The 19,127-nt window shown below is 28.0% G+C and overlaps 1 protein-coding gene across 4 annotated transcripts in view; it reads right to left on the minus strand.

Moving 5' to 3' along the window:
- LOC142329769 (synaptic vesicle glycoprotein 2B-like) overlaps positions 1–19,127 on the minus strand; it is a 218,742-nt gene that overhangs the window by 50,568 nt on the left and 149,047 nt on the right. Inside the window, exon 1 of one of the 4 annotated variants that reach the window (XM_075374548.1) lies at positions 2,223–2,299. The exons of the other annotated variants lie outside the window; for them this stretch is intronic. The gene's annotated coding sequence lies outside the window, so the exon portion shown is untranslated. Of the gene's footprint in view, positions 1–2,222; positions 2,300–19,127 lie in introns of those variants that run through there. 4 annotated transcript variants of the gene reach the window in all.

The following is a 19,127-nucleotide window of genomic DNA, read 5'->3' on the forward strand; positions in this document are numbered from 1 at the left end:
TCGCTTTATATGGATGTGAAACTTGGACGATCGAAGTATCTGAGAAGAAAAGATTAGAAGCTCTTGAAATATGGTACTATAGGAGAATGTTAAAAATCAAATGGGTAGATAAAGTGACAAATGAAGAGGTGTTGCGGTAAATAAATGAAGAAAGAAGCATTTGGAAAAATATAGTTAAAAGAAGAGACAGACTTATAGGCCACGTATTAAGGCATCCTGGAATAGTCGATTTAATATTGTAGGGCCAGGTACAAGGAAAAAATTGTGTAGGCAGACCAAGTTTGGAATACGTAAAACAAATTGTTAGGGATGTAGGGGGTATACTAAAATGAAACGACTAGCACTAGATAGGGGGGAAAAAACAGCATGATAAGGAAAGTCAACCTTCAGTGGGTCAGGGTGAATAGTTTAGTTGTATACTTCCTCATGCTACACAGCTTCCAGAAGTAGGTGAGATTGTTCCTTTATGGACTTGTTTTTGGAAGGCTCTTGAATTCTTGAAGGAAAAATAATTTTTAAACATATATTTACACTGGTCAGTGAAAGGTTTTTGATTAGAAAGATGCTAGCTCCCACCCAAGTAAAAATATCTATATCTTTGAAGGCTTGTGAATGAGATTGGTATTTTCTGCCTGTAGAGGGACTCAAGCTTTCCTTTACTGGGATTGTTTGTTTTCTATTACTGTGGTTACTCAAGTGCAGATTGTCTCCCTCATCTTCCACCTGATTTCTTTGATCCCTACTTCCCAGCTTTCAGTCTGTGAATGTGGGTATGACCCTATTATGTCTTTCATGTTAATCTTGGGAATCTGTAAAGATAGTACAGTCTTGTTGTAATCAGATAGTGGGGCTGTTGGTCTAGTGGTGAATGCATCTTCCCAAATCAGCTGATTTGGAAGTCAAGAGTTCCAGCGTTCAAGTTCTAGGGTTCAGGTCAGTTATTTTAACATGGATTTGAATACTAGATCGTGGAAACCAGTATTCTTTGGTGGTTGGGTTTCAATTAACCACACATCTTAGGAATGGTTGAACTGAAACTGTACAAGACTACACTTCATTTACACTCAAATATCCTCATTCATCCTCTGAAGTATTATCTGAAAGGTAATTACCGGAGGCTAAACAGGAAAAAGAAAGGTAGTGGGACTAGCTGTGTATTGAAGGAATGTTTCCCATTTCGTGAATAGAAGTGCTTTCCACTTCTGCAATTTAGACCCAGAAACGGACTAAATTGAAATAAAATCCCTACTAAAATACAAATACATGGAAATTCTCTAAACACTGCATTTCTCTGTGGTGAGGTTACCACCATACTGATTACTGCAGATGATCATATAATCAAAAGGTGTTGTAGATATTTTAATTCGGTAGTATAGTTTAATCTGTAACTGTATTGATCACTAGCTGGTAACTTGTTTCTCATGAAGAAAAAACTGGCTACTTTTCCAGTACTGCCAAGAGGCTTTTAATATCAGCAGATACTTCTACTGGATAGGTCAGATCAGTTTTAGGGTTGTTTATCATTTATAATAACAGAAATATATGAGGTAATATTTTGTTACAGTCCAAATATAATTTCATCCCCAATTAAACACTAACAACATAGTTACATATCCAAAGAGTGACTGTACTCAAATGAAGTAATTTTCATGATTTACAATAATAATCATTTTACAAAATATACCTTTAGTCATTAATGTTTATTGTTAACATCATAGATTTATTTCCAAGCTACTACTCCCTAAGATGTCCACATATTTCAGAACCATGGTCCATAAGAAAATATGGTACTATATATCAACACCAGATGAAATACGAGTGCATTTTTATAAATTGTATGTTTATATATATATATATATATATAAAACTGTTATACTAATAACTACTGAATACTTAATTAATCCACAATGCATAATAGAAAAAGCATTTAAAAAATTTAATTGTAAAAAATAAACATTTAAAAATTCCAGTCATTTTATAGTTAATAATAAGTACTTCTACACTGAATTAAATGTAATTTTTTACACTTACCTGTTGGTGTACATAAATTTATAAAATCATTAGATTATTTAAAAATGGTAATAAAAGTGATAATAATAATTAAATATTAAAATTATAAATCATGAATTAATAATTAAAAATAATTCATGTTTAATACTACCCGTGGAGTTTATGTGTATATATATATATATATATATATATATATATATTATATATCTTACTTGAAACTTAGATGAAGTAATATTAAAGAAAATGACTTGTAGGAAATTTATCATAGAATTCATATACACTATATTAGTACTATTACGAATAACTTAATATGTTACATTCTTAAATTATTTTGTTAAAATATTAAAAAAAAAAAAAATTCTATTCTAAATAAATACATAAACAAAAAAAAAATAAATCAAATATTTGTCACTTTGCAAATTATAAAATTTTATTATTATAATTATACTAATCAATCATCATTTATCAAGTTAGTAATCATACAAAAACAATGATTTAAGTATTAAATAAGTACATTTAATACACATGACATCTGATGTAATTAATAATAAATGTTAAAACAATATAATAACAAATAATGTTACTAATAATTATTAAAAAATAATTACTTTCAAGTACTTAATAATACTTACTTTAAGATTTACAGTTATTTGCTTTAATTAAAAGAGAAAAAAGAAGAAATACATGTAATATAATCCTGCTCATCTGGGCTAGTTAGGACTGGATACAGTCCAGATAATTTAAAAGTACTGTATATTTAAAAATATTGAAATCAACAAAATGTGAAGTTTAAAATACAGAAATATCTAATAATTTATTATATAAATAATAAATTTAGACTTTCCTTAAAATTTTGAGAAAAAAACCTTCAATACTACCACTAAGTCACATTTGTTTGGATGAGAGATGAAGAGTTAAATGTTCCATTTGGGTACAACAGGTTATACTTTTATGTAAATACACGTTTATGTAAATTACTAATGAATAATCATGAAAAATCCAATTCAATCTGGTGCATATTTCATAATATTGTACCAACTTAAAATTAAAAAAGACAATATTTTATGATAACAAAAAGTTTTGGGATCTGAGGTTTTGTACAAAAAATTAAATAATAATAATAATGTATGCATTTAAAGTATCCTGATACCTAATCGATTCAGTCAATTCAAATGCATGGCATCCTCATAAAAAAAGATAGAATGTATATATATATATATATATATATATATATATATTCCTTATTCTATTTATTTAAAACAACATGATGTTTGTAACAGATTAATATTCTCTCTTTTTTTATACAATTTAGAATCTGATAACTGTCATACATAAGAAACTGTATGTATAATCTATCAATTCTTTTCTTCTTAAAAAAAAGATGAAACAAGTACTAAACAAATAATCTGTTGGGATACCACATAACTTCCTTGTACACATATTAAATTACATATATACATTTTTAAAAGTACAAAGAATTTTATTTCACTAATAACTTCTGAATTTTTCATATTTTTTTTTTTTTTATTGTTATTATTGGATTATTATTTATTGTAAACATTTTTTTTACAATTACAGGTTAATAATTAATAATAAATCAATATATTTAAATTAAAAAAAAAAGTTAAAAAGTAAATGAAGTCGAATTCAAACCGATGTGCTTTCCCTTTGTAGGATCAAAATATTTCATTAATTAAAATTTTATTTGGTTATAACTCAGGAACCAATGAAAATAAGTACCATTTATGATATATCATTGAAAATCTCTTAATGAGGGCTTACAGTTAAGAAAAAGTCCAAAATCTAAATTTTTTGGATTTTTTGGACATTTTTTAAGTTGATTGCAATCAAAAGAGGAGGAGCACAACTAGATGTTACAACAGTCCTAAGTCCAAAATTTCAACATCCTATGGCTAATCATTTTTGAGTTATGCAAAATACATAGTACACACATGCGTACAGACATCATGCCAAAATTGGTCAAAATGGATTCAGGAATGGTCAAAATGGATATTTCCATTGAAATCTGAAAACTGAGATTTTTCGCCATCACAATACTTCCTTTACTTCCTACAAGAAAGTAAAAAGTAAACTGCACCCATTGCAATCTGATGATTTTACTATATCTGTAACATCTGACTGACTAACATGTTGAAAATTGAAAAAAGTAAAGATAAAATATCAATTATTATTAGGCTGAAGTCATGCCTAATAATTAGTTTTATTAAAATGTGGTGGTTGGACACAGCAAAAATAAGACATTTTTAACGTGACTAATGATAGTAATTGACCAAACAAAATCTGGATTGCTAAGGGTTTAAACTAAATAGAATTTTATCTTATAAACACAATATTTCTTTTCACCAGTCATCTGACTGTTTTTTACATTTATTCATTCTTTTCTATTCTCCAAAATATGTTAACAGGTTGAGTCAAAAAAGAGTGAGAATAGATCTATAATTCCCCCAAATACATTGAGCAGGCAGATCCAACTTGATATACTCTTTTTCAAAGTAATCTCCAGTGAACCAAATGCACTTTGAGGCTTAATATGTCCTTCCAGTCCTGGAAAACAAGCAGAACCTACTTTTGACATACCCTTCTGTATCACTTTCACTTTCTGTTTCTCGCTCCTCAACTCCAATTCAGGCAAGACAAAAGAAAAGATGCATGGAGTAAAGCTGGAAGGTTTATCATGATCTCATTCATTGTGGTGGCTGAGTGCCCAGATCACCCTATTTTGTGAATGAAACACCTCCAAACCAATATACGGTCGATTTTGAAAGAACATTTCTCTAGCATGTCTGCTGAAACATTTCGTATGCTTTTGTGGTAGATTTCTGCAGATGGACGCAAAGCTTCAAAGCCACTTGTTGTTCATCAAAAATTGACTTCATTTCCACACATGACAGCTAACCACTTGTGCACGTCAGTGTCTAACTATCGGATGTATGCATTTACGCACTTAGAAAGATGAGCAAGCCCATGAGAGATGGTCTTCTCACTAAAAGTTTTTTCATTATCTATGTTTACTACATGTTACAAAATAATTCATTTTAGTATTTCTGAGACCTCCAATTCAATAAAAATAAGAAAAGATTGCATAAAAAAACATTAAAGAAACCTAGCATGAACTGATTCTATGAAAGGTGTGGATATTGAATAGTGTAGAAGATATTATAGTGTGTAGTATTATACATTTACAAAACTTAAATTAAATATGAAACAAATACTATCCATGATATTTTTTAAAGAAATAAAGTAATACATAAAATAATTTAGATTGGTAACTTGTATCTGTTAAAATTATAAAACCAATCGTAATACTTGATTAAATAAATTTTCTCAATTTTTTTTTTTAAAAAACTATTAACAGTGTATATATTAACTATTAATTTATAATAATAATAATAATGAATGATATTCTTAACTAATAACCAACATACATGTTGGAAACTGATTTCTAGTAATATAATGGTTGTGACAATAAGGGAAGCAACAATTTTGTAATTTAAGTTGGGCTCATATAAAGTCAGAGTATATCAAAATAAATTGATTGAAATCTCACTGGTTGTAAATTTCCTGTTAGTATTTTTAACAACACGACCTAATTGTATTAAAATCAATTGTCTAGTAAATGACTATTTAAAAGTAATAAATAGTAAGTTGATAAGTGAAAGTAGTTAGTAATTCAGCTAGAAGTGCAATATGAATGATCTGAGCCAATATTGAATTCTTCAGTTTGCTAACTGAATGTCTAAATTTTTTCTGGAATTTATTATAATTTACAAAACATGATTGTTTGAATGGGTAACAATTTTTAACCAAGGAAATTAGTATCATGCATTGTGAATGAATTGGATTGATAATTTTCAAGTTGTTTTTAATTAATTTAAAATAATAATACATTTCATTAACTAGATTATGAAATTATGCATCTTGCAGAAAAACAGGAGCAATGAAAGTAAGAAGGAATATGACTGATGTCTAGGCCCACGCAGTCAGCAAGGATGCAACTCTTACTCACATTGTTCAACATTTACATTGAGGATATGTAGGAGGATACATTAAGGAATATGTTAGAAGAAAGAGAAGAAGGAATAAGTGTAGGAGGATAAAAAATAAGTAGCATAAGGTTTGCTGATGGTATAGTAACTCTAACTGATGGTACACATGTGCTTCAAACATTGTTAATAACCCTTGAGAGAAAAAGAAAGAGTATGTAATTTAAATAATTATAGGAAAACTAAAGTAATGGAAGTAAACAACAAAGAGCATTTAGTAGTAAGTACATATGAAGGAAGGATAGAAAATGTAAAAAATTACAGGTATTTGAGCACTATGCTGACAGAGGACTGGAAGAAGATTATGGAAATAAAAGGAAGGATAGCGATGGCAAAGGAAGCCTTCATTAAGAAGAGGAAATCACTGTGTAATAAAAGTCTAGACTTAGGGTTAAGGAAGAGGTTGGCGAAATGTTATGTCTGCAGTATATTGTGGTATGGAAGTTTTATTATTAACCTTGAGGAAGTAAAGCATGGATACTGAAGAGGAAAAGGAACTGGATTGATGCTTTTGAGATGTGAATGTGAAGAAAGATGGAGAAAGTAAATTGGTCAGATAGAATGAGGAATGAGGAAGTAATGAGCAGAATTAAAGAACAAAACGCACGTATACAAGAAGTACAAAAAAAGGAAACTGGTTAAGACCTGTGATTAGAGGAAGTGGAATCTTGACAACTAGACTGGAAGGGTCAGCAAAAAGAGAAAAGGGGCATGGAACTACTACAGTTTTTGATTAAATTACTTTTATTGCTAATTTTATTTTTATTTATTATTTTTTGTTAAATTTTGTTATTTATTTGAAGGTAAAAAAGTAACCAGCAGATTATTAAAGAAATATATGCTATGTTTATCAATTTTAAAGGTTGCAAATGTATACATTTTTTAATAACATTTTTATTTTAATAAAATTTTTGAATTGAGTTACTTTTATTTCTAGTTATTAATTCTAATAATAATATTATAGTATAGGGTTATGTTCTCTTCCTCCAGCTAAGTACACTTTTGGGTGCTTTGGATCTGCAGTGTGTACTGGTGAATGTTAGTATGTTGTTTTATGTTGGAAAGTGGTTTGGTGTGTGATGAGTCTTTATGTTTAATGTAACTGGCACATGAGTTGGTTCATCTAAGAATACGTGTCAGTTTATGTGTTTTGTCATAATATGACATAAGAAGCAAGGTACCCTCTCTCTCTCTCTCTCCCAAATTTTATTAATTCTTTTAACTTTCATATCAGATTTAAGATCATTAAAAAAATAGTAGTGTACTGGTGTAAGCATTTATTGAGATAAATATATTTTATTAATAATATTTCTGTATTAACAGAGTATACATTGCTCAAAATAATTCTAACTATTGATTATTTAAAAAATTATTTTATTGATTATTTGTATTTTTTTAATGAATAATTACTCACTGAATAATAAAAATTATGAAATTCTGAATTATTATAAGCCCCATAATGAGTAAATGGTAGTATTATATTGAATATGTGTCTACAAGTCAACTTATTGTCAAGACTGATGATCTGAGCATGTGCACGCACTCAGTAATACTTTAGTATTACATTCCATGTACTACTAAAAAGCAGACTGCACTGAAATACTATAGATTACAGAATTTAGAATTTTATAATTCTCAATATTCGTATTTTGTTATTTTTATTTTTTTACAGGAGATCCCGAGTTTAGATTTAAATTCCTATCAGCTAAATTGAAAAAAAATCCTAAATTTAAATTCTATCAGCTTGAAAAAATCAATTACTTTCCAAAATTTAGTCACTATTGTCTTACATCTCTCAAAGTTCGCCAGACAGCTGTAGCAAGAAGTACGAAACGGAGAGAAATTTCTTATATACTCTTCTAGAAACTTGAAGTGATACAATACTGTTTTGAAGGCTGAAACCATGAATATGTAGTTCAACCAGGTTAAACAACATTCTTGCAGAAAGTTTAGGAATCCTAAGACTAGAATAAATCTCATTTGTTCTTAAATGTTAAAAACTGGGAAACTAACTCAACCAACACAAGAAACTTGTTTGAACACTTTCCGTATCATTACTTGTATATGTTTAATCTCTATTCCAGGCTGGAGCAGTGTATTCCTGTATTCCACATGACATTAGACTAGTGATTTGTATAGAGTGAGAAATGATTGGAGATTCACAAATGGTTTGCCGATTCATTCATTCAATTAGACCCAGATTGTGTTTCGTTTTACTTATGATCGCCGCCTCCACATGGCTAGACAACAATTCATCATCCAACAAGACAACTAAGTCCTTTACACATTTCTCTCTTTTTATTAAATAACTGCCAATGATGTAGGGATGTACCGACATATGAGTTTTCTGAGAGAAACAAATGTTTATGGTTCTGCTTAAATTAAGAGGCATACAATTACATGGGGACCACCACGAATGTTGAGATGTTTTTATGAAGGAGCAGATAATCATTTGTTGGATCAGACTTGTTGATGACTAGATGGTAGATTTTGAGATCATTGGCAAATAACTCAAAGTTAATATTGAAAACTTGCAAAAGATGAACAAATTAAACAATGATGGTCCCAGGATAGGGTCCTGAGCTACTCCAGATTTAGCAGAAAAGTTATTTTCTGACACTGGTCCAGTAAAACAAACTAAACATACCAATTTCTAAGATAACATGATAACCAGTAGACCATTCATCAAGACTATGACCAACAGATCATTAGGCCAAGATTATAGTTTTTAATTTTCCAAGGAGGTAATGCGGTGTGTTATCAAACAAACACCTTTTGGAGATTGAAGTATACATCATCCATTTGGCTTCTTTTATCAACAGTATGTCTGAGCCTTGAAAGAAATGGCAATAAATTAGATGCAAAGGAGTGGTTTTCCATAAAGCCACATTGGTATTCAGAAATTAGATGAGAAGTTTTATGGTAGACATAGGTTTGAATGATTCGTTCCATAATTTTAGAGGTGTCAATCATAGAAATAGGATGGAAGTTTTTTTTTTAAAGGAGGACCGTATTTGTGGATCTGAGTAACTATTGCTGTTTTCCAGGATACAGGAAAGTGACCAGATGAAAGGCCCCAATTTAAAAGGGAAGTGAAAATGGAAGAAATGATTGGACTGATGGCTTTGGCGATGAAGAGTGGAACACCATAGGGCAACTTGCAGATTTAGAATTAAGCCATGTCCTCATAAGAATTAATTCTTATGCAGCGGGATATTCTTACGAATAGAGTCCTTGATCACTTTTTCAAAACTTAATACCACAGTATCTAGCGTTTAGGCAAGGTGAACATTACTCAGGCTGGTATCATGGACATCTTCAAAAAAAGTTTTAAGAAGTTAGTCTTTTTATAGTTGTAAGAGTTTGTCGTATTATATGTTTTACATATTTAAAATCTTTTAAATTAATTTTAAACAGTGGTTTCTGATAATCTGACCTTACTAGATCCAACAAAAAACTTGATGTCAACTGAGTATTCGACAGCAATACATTCAGATGTGAAAAATTTAAAGATCTGTTATCAATGGTATGAATTTCCAAGTAAACATTATCAATAAAATTAAGCATTTTTCTAATTTTACATTTAGCATAAAACTATGCATTTGGTGATACAGTATGAATTTTCCAAGAAACATCTGGTGAATTAAAATCTAATATCAAGATATATTTAATAAAATCCAGATGCACTACCGGTTGCTCAAAATAATTTTCCATGGTCACTGGGCGAACCAAAGGTGAAAAGTAATGGTTATTCACTAAAAGATTCTTTTAGCCTTGTCTACCTATTTCAGCCTGAACAACTTCAGGAACAAATTCAAGATCAGATTTTCTTGACAACTTGCTATCACTCCTTACTGAAGTTAAAGAACCACCACTTCACTCAAAGGCGTCATTGTATTCTCAATCAGCTTTGGATACTATTTACTGGCCAGGGAAGAAATCAGTGATAGCCTCTATCCCAAGTCAGGTTTTAGTCAAAGCAATCATAATAAATTTGGACGAATCACAGAGGTACAAAGTTCATCTTGTTTTGTCCATAAGCCAAGGATTGACATTCTGATAAAATATGACAAAGTTCTGAGAGCCCATCACTGATTGTCTCCTGAACCACCATCCTCCGCTGGTCTTTCATTATCAATTACATTTTCCAGCAGCTCTGTGAGGATTTTAAGCATACCAAGTAAAAGAGCTATGAATATGCCCTTATGCCAGATACAAGAATCACTGATTTTCTCAAACTGAGCAACATTAACCTCGATATGAAAAAAACTGTACTTACTGAGTTTTTAACTTCGTATACTTAAATGTGTCAATGGAAGATGATAAAGATACTTCATCTACAGCAACCTAGCAGTAAATCTTGATGCAAACAACGCTTATCTTCTTGATGTTTTGAACCACCTACCAGACTGAGACTAGCCATGGATGTACCAATTCTGATAAGTTTCTTTCTCATGTTTTTTGCTACCGTTACTATTATAATTGACTATACATTTGCTGGCTTTAGTAGAATCAGTTTTTTAAATTAAATTTAGACTTATTTCTTTTCCTCTTTTATTTATTATTAACTTCAACCCAGTTTGATTCGCGTTCTCCACTAAACTTATTTGCATTATCACCAGTAGAAAGAGGGATGTCATTATCCTCACTACAAACTAAAATATTATTTGCATTATTACCATTGTTTGGACTACTGAAGTCATCGTTATCAATATACTCAATAGTTATTAAATTTTGCAAGTTACAATCATGGTAATAGTTATCAAGCTTATTTTTCATTTTTTGCGCTTGCTTCGTACTTCTGATTTATCACTGGTTGACCCAACACAAGTAACTCCTCTGAAATCTGAATCATTATAAGATTTAGTTTCAGACAAGAGTCCCTGTATAGAAGGCATTTGAAATATGTACTCTAAAAACAATCCATTTTCACAATCAACAGAATAAATTTAACTAGTTTTATCTTGACTGATATTTAGTGCTCTTATATATGTTAGGCAATAAATATAAACACTTTATCACAGGATAAATACTAAAGGGTATATATATATATCCTTTAGTTTGTTTACAAGACCAGTATTTCCCATACGGAACCAAAGAGTACCTCAAATTTTTTCATACAGTACATGTTAATTTCATGCCCTACAACTTATTTCAGCACTTTTAACAAATATTTGTTGAGATATTTCCAATGAAATATATAATTCACTATTACAGCAATAATGCTGTACACACTCTTAGCACATATGAGCATCTCACAAGAGCTGGTTTTCTTATTGCAAATTATTTCGCTGCCAAATGTTCACTGCATACTACAAAATAAATTCATTTGCACCTTTCTTTACTAGTTCTTGTAATTTTAGTGTATAAGTGACATTCAACATCTCTTTTCTTTAAATATTCTAACTTTTCTTTTTCTAAATATTTTTGTATTTTACCAAGTATCATTTCATTCATTGTTAAATCCTCATAATCATATAACTCTTTTTTTTAAATTTCTATTGAAAACTTTATCAGAAGCATATATTTTAATGTCTCGATTTCAACCATTCAGATCTTTATTGATTTCTTCTATGCAGAGCTTTATAATAATAAAATAATCTTACTACTACAAAGAGGTTTATAAGAAACAGCAGATGTAAAGAAAAACTGTAACGAAACACTATATAATGTATTAAAAATAATGTCTATCTAGACAACTGAGCAACACTGGTTCTGTTTTCATTACACTAAAGTTAGGTAACCTTATAAACAGTGATACAGTTATGTTATGCCTTAATCATTATACACTTCTGAATAAAAAAAAAATTGTTGCAATAAACAAAATCGTTATTCATAAAATACGATCAATTTGCAAGCTATACTGATGCTATTTTTTATTTAATTGAATGGATGATTAAATAATTTCAACTCGCTATTATTTCATAATTACAATAATAGCAATGTTAGCAGTGCATATTAAATGCAATATAATCATTTTTTATACAAATTAATTTAATCAAATTAAAAAAAAAAATTTTTTAATTACTTTACAAATTTTTTTAAACTATTCTTTTTCATAAGTTTAAAAGACTTCAACCAAAAGGATTAAGATTTGATATTAAAGCTACAAAAAATAATAATAGTACCGTAAATCACAAGCACATATTTTTTTTATAAATTTATTAAATAATTTTATTCCCAAGTAAGTATTTACTTAATTATCTAAAATGTAAATAAAATGATATTTAAATAAATAAAAGAAATTAATTAATGACTCTTTAAAGAAATAAATGAACTTGAAAATGATTAATATTTAGCGAAAAACATAAAAATAACCAAGTAATAATAATATAATTTGCAGGTTAAATGATTAATTATAGTCATATTTAAAAATAACAAAATAATAATTAAAGGGTATTTTGTGTGTATGTATTTATGAGGATGTGAATATGTATGAATGTTTGATTACTCTAATCAGTTGCAAATTAATATCATTTAATACATTATTTACTGATGACAGATATGTGTATATATATTAAATATTCATATCTCTCGAAATTAATTAACCTGATCTCGCTGTTTCAAACAGATATCTGTGATTTTACTTTACGTTCGATTGAATAACAAATAGCTTTGGTAGTCATTAAATAGTGTTTCAAAATTGAATATTACAATTTTATAAAACATTAATATTTCAGTGTTTAAATTTTGTAATATAAAATTTCATTAAATGTTTCACATTATAATATACTACAGTGAAATTCACTGACTGTATACTAATAAAGTTAATTATAAAATATAATAAATTTTATTTTTAACACAAATTTATTTTATAGTTAATTAAATGCAACATTATTTTAATATTTATTTAATATTAATTATTATTCAAATGGAGACAACATATCCTCGGGAATTTTATTTAACTAGTTATAAAGACTTACGAAGATAGACTAATCGCATTAAATAAGGGCTATATGTGCTTTGATGTGAATAATATTCTTCTGAACGTCAACAACTACAAGTATTACAGAGTGTGCAGAAAAAGGTAAATAATTTTACAATCCTTATAATATTAAAATATAAGTTAATAAAAGGTTTTCTTATTTAATAGATGTCAAATATTTAAGGATGATTCGTACAGTTTGAGTGTAAAGGTTAGCTCTGCTATACATTTATAGTAGATAAAATACAATGTTTCCATTATGCAGATGATAGCCGATTCTCTTTGCTATGTTAATATTGGTTTACAAAGGCCTAAAAATCTTCATGTCAATGACCTTTCTACATGTTATTATACACAGAAAATTTTATTTTATGCAATTCAAACAAAAAATTTCCTCAGCAACATCCACCGCATTTCATACATGATTTTTTTACTTTTCTTTCTCCTGTTTAGCCTCCGGGAATTACCGTTCAGGTATTACATCAGAGGATGAATGAAGATATGTATGAGTGTGAATGAAGTGCAATCTTGTACAGTCTCAGTTCGACCATTACTGAGATGTGTGGTTAATTGAAACCCAACCACTAAAGAACACCAGTATCCACAATCTAGTATTCAAATCCGTATAAAAATAACTGACTTTACTGGGACTTGAATGCTGGAACTCTTGACTTCCAAATCAGCTGATGTAGGAAGACGTGTTCACCACTAGACCAACCCCGTGGGTTCTCATACGTGATTTAGACATATCATAGTCTCTTCCAGGGTACTCCCAGAAGAAATTAAGAAGGGTGTACATTAAAACGCTTTTATAATCAGTACAAATTTCATACAAAGTTAATAATATTTTACTAATATTTTATTTCTTGCAAGTGTCAAACTGCTAAGTGTTGTTCTCTTTAACGTATTACATTTCATTAATAAAAGATATACTTTTATCTCAGGCCCAGAATTATAAATTTAAAAACTACTTTAGAATCAATAAAAAAAATGTATGAAAGAATCAAAATGTTTCTTAAGACTTGAACATGACTTCACCATAATGTAGTTGATTGTAACTATATTTGAAAAAATAAACTATTGTAACATGGTAATATATTTCCCTGACATTCATAAGTTTGTGAGTTCAAATCCATTATCAGGCTTAACATTTTTGAGATGCTACAAAATTAATTTTTCATCATCTTAAAATAAAAATGAAGGAGTTGTTATGATCAGGCATCAATCTAATTACTGTAATAAATAAATCAAATGTTTAACATTTTATCCAATAAGTTATAATTTACTAGAACTAATTTATTACTCTGTTAATAATTATTTAAAAATAACACGACAATAATTTGAAATTTTAATCACTAAATTTAGTTATTTACTAAGAATATTAAAATAAAGATTGTATTATTAAAATATCTCAATTCATTCTTTACATAGAAAACAAAGCGGGTTATTATTAAGAAACAAAACCTTTAAATGCTGCACTTACACAAACTATGAACAATTTTTTTACAACTTTTTGAGGAAAATCTATAAAGGATATTCATAACAAGAAAAATTATAAAACCATACAAACTAATACATATAAAAATATTTTTTATAGAATTTTTTTTTGATGAGTAACATCATATATGGCCAGAACACTTTTTATGTTATACTGCACATAATATAGATTCTTTAAATACTCTTTATCTTATTTTTAATTTTTAACTTGCCGGGTTAGTCTAGTGATTAAACTCATCATCACAAAATCTGCTGATTTTCAAAGCTGTCTAAGGTTCAATTTCTTGTAAAGACAGTTTCTTTTATATTTATTTGAATGCTAGATTGTGGATACCAATGTTCTTAAGTTGGGTTTCAATTAACCACACATCTCAGTAGTGGTTGGCCTGTTCAAGACTACACATTTACCAGTATATTTACACTTACATGCCTGACTGCACACTGATACTTTGGCATCTCTGCAGAGTACTGTTGACATCATGTCACTGTGCTGTTACTCTGTAAGCTGGTATATATAAATAAATTACAAAGTCAGTTATGTTAATATTCCTTTCTGCTTGAGATGCTATGTTTACAATCAAATATTTAAAACGATTTATTTTTATTCACATTAAAATGTTATGAATATCTTTTTTTAAATGATCTAACAGTTTTTCCTACATATATATATATCTAAATGTTAATCATGTTTTTCTTAAAATTCAGCAAATATTATATTAATTTAAAAAAAAAAAAAAATACAAACATTAATATAAATTTTATCCCACACCAAAAAATAATTTAATTTGTTTTAAAAGTTAATTTTAATATTTTCAAAAAATAATTTTTAATTACTTTAATATTATAAAGATATTTGTTCCATTTTAAACTGTAATTTTTTTTACCACTTTTTAGTCTTTGTTTTGAGTAAATAAATAAGTCAAATTACTGAAACATTTGTTTGTTTTCTTTTCACTTTATTTTAATCAATGTTTTTCAGAATGAAATTCTTCATAATTTTTTTTTTGTTAATTTGCAATTAACAAAGTTAATTTATGAAAAGCTTCTTTTGACTAATTTTTTGAGTTTTATAATAAATTTCTTAAAAACTATTAGAGGTACGGCTCTAGATCCGTTTTATTCTATTTTTTTTTTTAGCAAAAAACATAAAACCATGAAATTTTCTCCTTCATTTGATTTCATAAAATCAGTATGGCTTCAATTTACCCCTACAGCAAAAATCAGAATTAAATATTTCTCTAATGTATCTTTAAAATTAAATGTTTCTGGATATATAATTATAGTAACATTTTTGCTTATATTAATGTCAAAAATTAATAAACTGATATGTAAAAAAATGATGGCTGGTCAAGTTTGAAGTAATGGTATTTACTATAGTTTTAAAGAATAATATTAACTAATAAGTTATCTGCAAACTATTTAAGCTTTTCTGCATTGTTTTATGTATTTTGATAAATAACTAACAATAGAAAAAATGACTAAAAAAATACTGATAATTATCATTAAAATCCTAAAAAATAAAACTTAAAAAGTTAATTTTTTTTATCTATCTATTCTGCTGTTATCTTTCCATACAATCTCTTGGTGCCACTAAGATATATACATCTCTATCACTATCTCTCTCATTTTTTCAGGCAGTTACATTGCCCTCACACATCTGTAACAAATTTTAATTTTAATTTTAAATGCTTACAGTTATTTAATCTATTAAGGCACATAACGATATGTTCAAGGCTTTGAGTGTGGTGATTAAGTTATTGTTGTTTTTTTATTTTGTCAGATAAAAATTATTTTTTTTTGGTAAAATTTTTAGATTTAAGGATCACTTAGAATATTATGTAAAATAATATTTGTAGTAGTTTTTGAAAATAAACACATTATTTTTTAATTCACTGATTCTTTAAAATTTGAAGAGGCCTAAAAATTTAAATATTGAGGGGGCACTTTAATCGCGGATAATAAAATGCTTAATTAAATAAAATAAAGAAAGCGGGGTGATAAAGATTATTTTGTCAAATATTTTTAAGATTAGGTTAGTAAACAAGACATGCAAAAATGATAACATATAAAACTTGCTAGGGGGTCTATTTGTTACATACAATTTAGAGACATCTGCTGTTAAGACGTATTTGAAAAAACTTTATGGGAAATTTACGGTCTCGTAAAGATGAATGAATAATGGAGGATATGTTCAAATAAGAATTTGGAAATATTGGCAGAAATATAGTAAAATTTATTAGAGTGCAAAGAAATAAATAGCTGAATCATTATAGAGGATACAAGTATGGACAATGTAAAAAAAGGAGATTATTTAACAAGAGGAGGAAGGGTCAGTCTAGAAATGGGTGATGTTTTGGAAGTCCTGAAAAGAATGAATGTGCAAGGATAGAAGAGTTTGGTAACAGAAAAGATTGCCTCAGGTAAAATAATTGAGGAAACCAAGGCTCACCAAGGATTGCACTGCAATACATATAAAAAAAAGAAAAACATATATTCAATGACAACCACAGAATTACAAGGAGATATAAAAATAAAGAACCCAGAAATAAATGCATTGTGTGCTACCAAAAACCATGATGAACTTAAGGAATTACATCAATATTGAATAATTAGTATTTAAAAAAAAAAAATTAAATATAATGTTTTTGTTGGGAAAAAACATAATATTTATAAAAGTAACAAATCTGTACTGTACGTTACATGAACAATAGTATGTAAACTACAATGGTTATAGGTAACCTGACATGAGTCACACGTCATTCCTGAAAATGATAAAATCATTCTCAAGAATAATAAGCTTACAGTTTAGCCTACGCTAGGCTTAATAAGAAAAATGGTGGAATGGTTACGAATACCTTCTTCATTAAACTAAATGTGCAGTTCCACAACAACAATCAAGCCCTTTGTAATGCAGGTGATTTCAGCCCTATAAATGATACCTTCACTCTGTTCAATTATGGGACTATCTGTATAGCGGGTGTTGTTCACTATAAGAGAAAATCAGAGTAAGAGTAATGATTCTCAAATAACACAACTCTGACTGGTGATTTTCTATCTCAGGTGTTTTAGATCAGTCACAGCCACAAGAAAGACGGGGATAGAATGTGTAAACAAATTAAAGTATCCTTTGTGTTGTCAAACAATGTATTACATATTTGTATACTGCTTCAACTCAGCACGGGATTGGTACGATAAACTAAGATAAAGATAAATAACATAGATGTTTATTGTACTAAATATACATATACGGGCTCAGAAAATATAATATTCTCACTGTATTCAGAATAATGAAGAAAATAAATAAGTATTGAAGAAAAATAAATATATTTACTTAGCAGTGATTTGTTTACTCGTTCTCTTTCTTTACTTAATTTGTTGCTGAATATAAGAAATTAAACACAATAAAAATAAAAATAAAAAAACAGATATTTTTATTCATTATCAATTTTTAATAATTCATTTATTGATATTTATTAGAATAATTGTTGTTAAGTCAGCTAAAAATAACTGTTGTTTTGTAATCTATAAATAAATACTGGCAGATAAATAAACATTAAATGATTTACCATTATATAAACAATACTACACTATAAGTTTTAAATATTAATTAAATAACGTTGAACCTCTGAATAATTCTATAACATGCACTTAAAATACATATTAAGTTATTCAATTAATACCTTAAAATTGTTATTTTAACCTGTACTGGTGTTATTTACTTTATTACCTCATATACTTACTTATATTATTATTATTATTATTATTATTATTATTTGGTAAAATTATTACATTATGAACTCTTGCTTGTATCAAAAGCCTGGTATGAAAACCAAGCTTTTGGTTCTCTTCTGCATTAGCTTCTGTATAAAACTTTGTTTTATGTCACGTCATAACAGCCAAAAATATAAAACAAAAGAAAAATATTGACCAGATTGCCAGTTAGTTTATTAATGTGTATAGCTAGTATTATGAATTTTGAAGTTTGCTGTTTAGTGGGTATTATATTATACACCAGTAGCTAAAAATATTGCCTCCTATAGTCTTTAAGTGCTATGATACACTGGCAGACATGAAGTAACTTTTGACATTAAATATATTCATAAACCATAAAAAAATTAATTTTGTTGAAATTTAATTGGAAGCCGTATCACAAAAAAAAAAAAAAAAATAGAATATCTAATAGGAGTACATGCTTGACAATAGAATGGAGTCTGTTAAAAAGATGATTTGAAAAAAGAGGTACTGGAATCTTAGAATTTTTACTTTTTTATGATGCTTGACATTGTAAATTACTGAATCTTTATTTATACTTTTTTCTGAAAAAAATATTCAGCATTATATTTTCCTAACACCAGATTATAAGTTCAGTTAATTAAATTTTTATTCTGTTTTAACTGAATCATTGCAATATTATAATTAAAAAACATAAATAAATAGGAAACTTCTTAAGGTAATTGTGTAAATCTTTCAAATCATTGTTACAAATTAATAAATGAATGTGATTATTTATAGATATACAGTAATTATAATGACAGAGTACATGCGTGATGTGATATTTTTTGTCTGTCATATTTTTTGTTCAATCATAAAAACAGATTTCACTTTTATAGGAAATTAAAAATAAATCAACC

The sequence above is a fragment of the Lycorma delicatula genome, chromosome 9, assembly GCF_047948215.1.
Source record: "Lycorma delicatula isolate Av1 chromosome 9, ASM4794821v1, whole genome shotgun sequence".
Taxonomy (NCBI): Eukaryota; Metazoa; Arthropoda; class Insecta; order Hemiptera; family Fulgoridae; genus Lycorma; species Lycorma delicatula.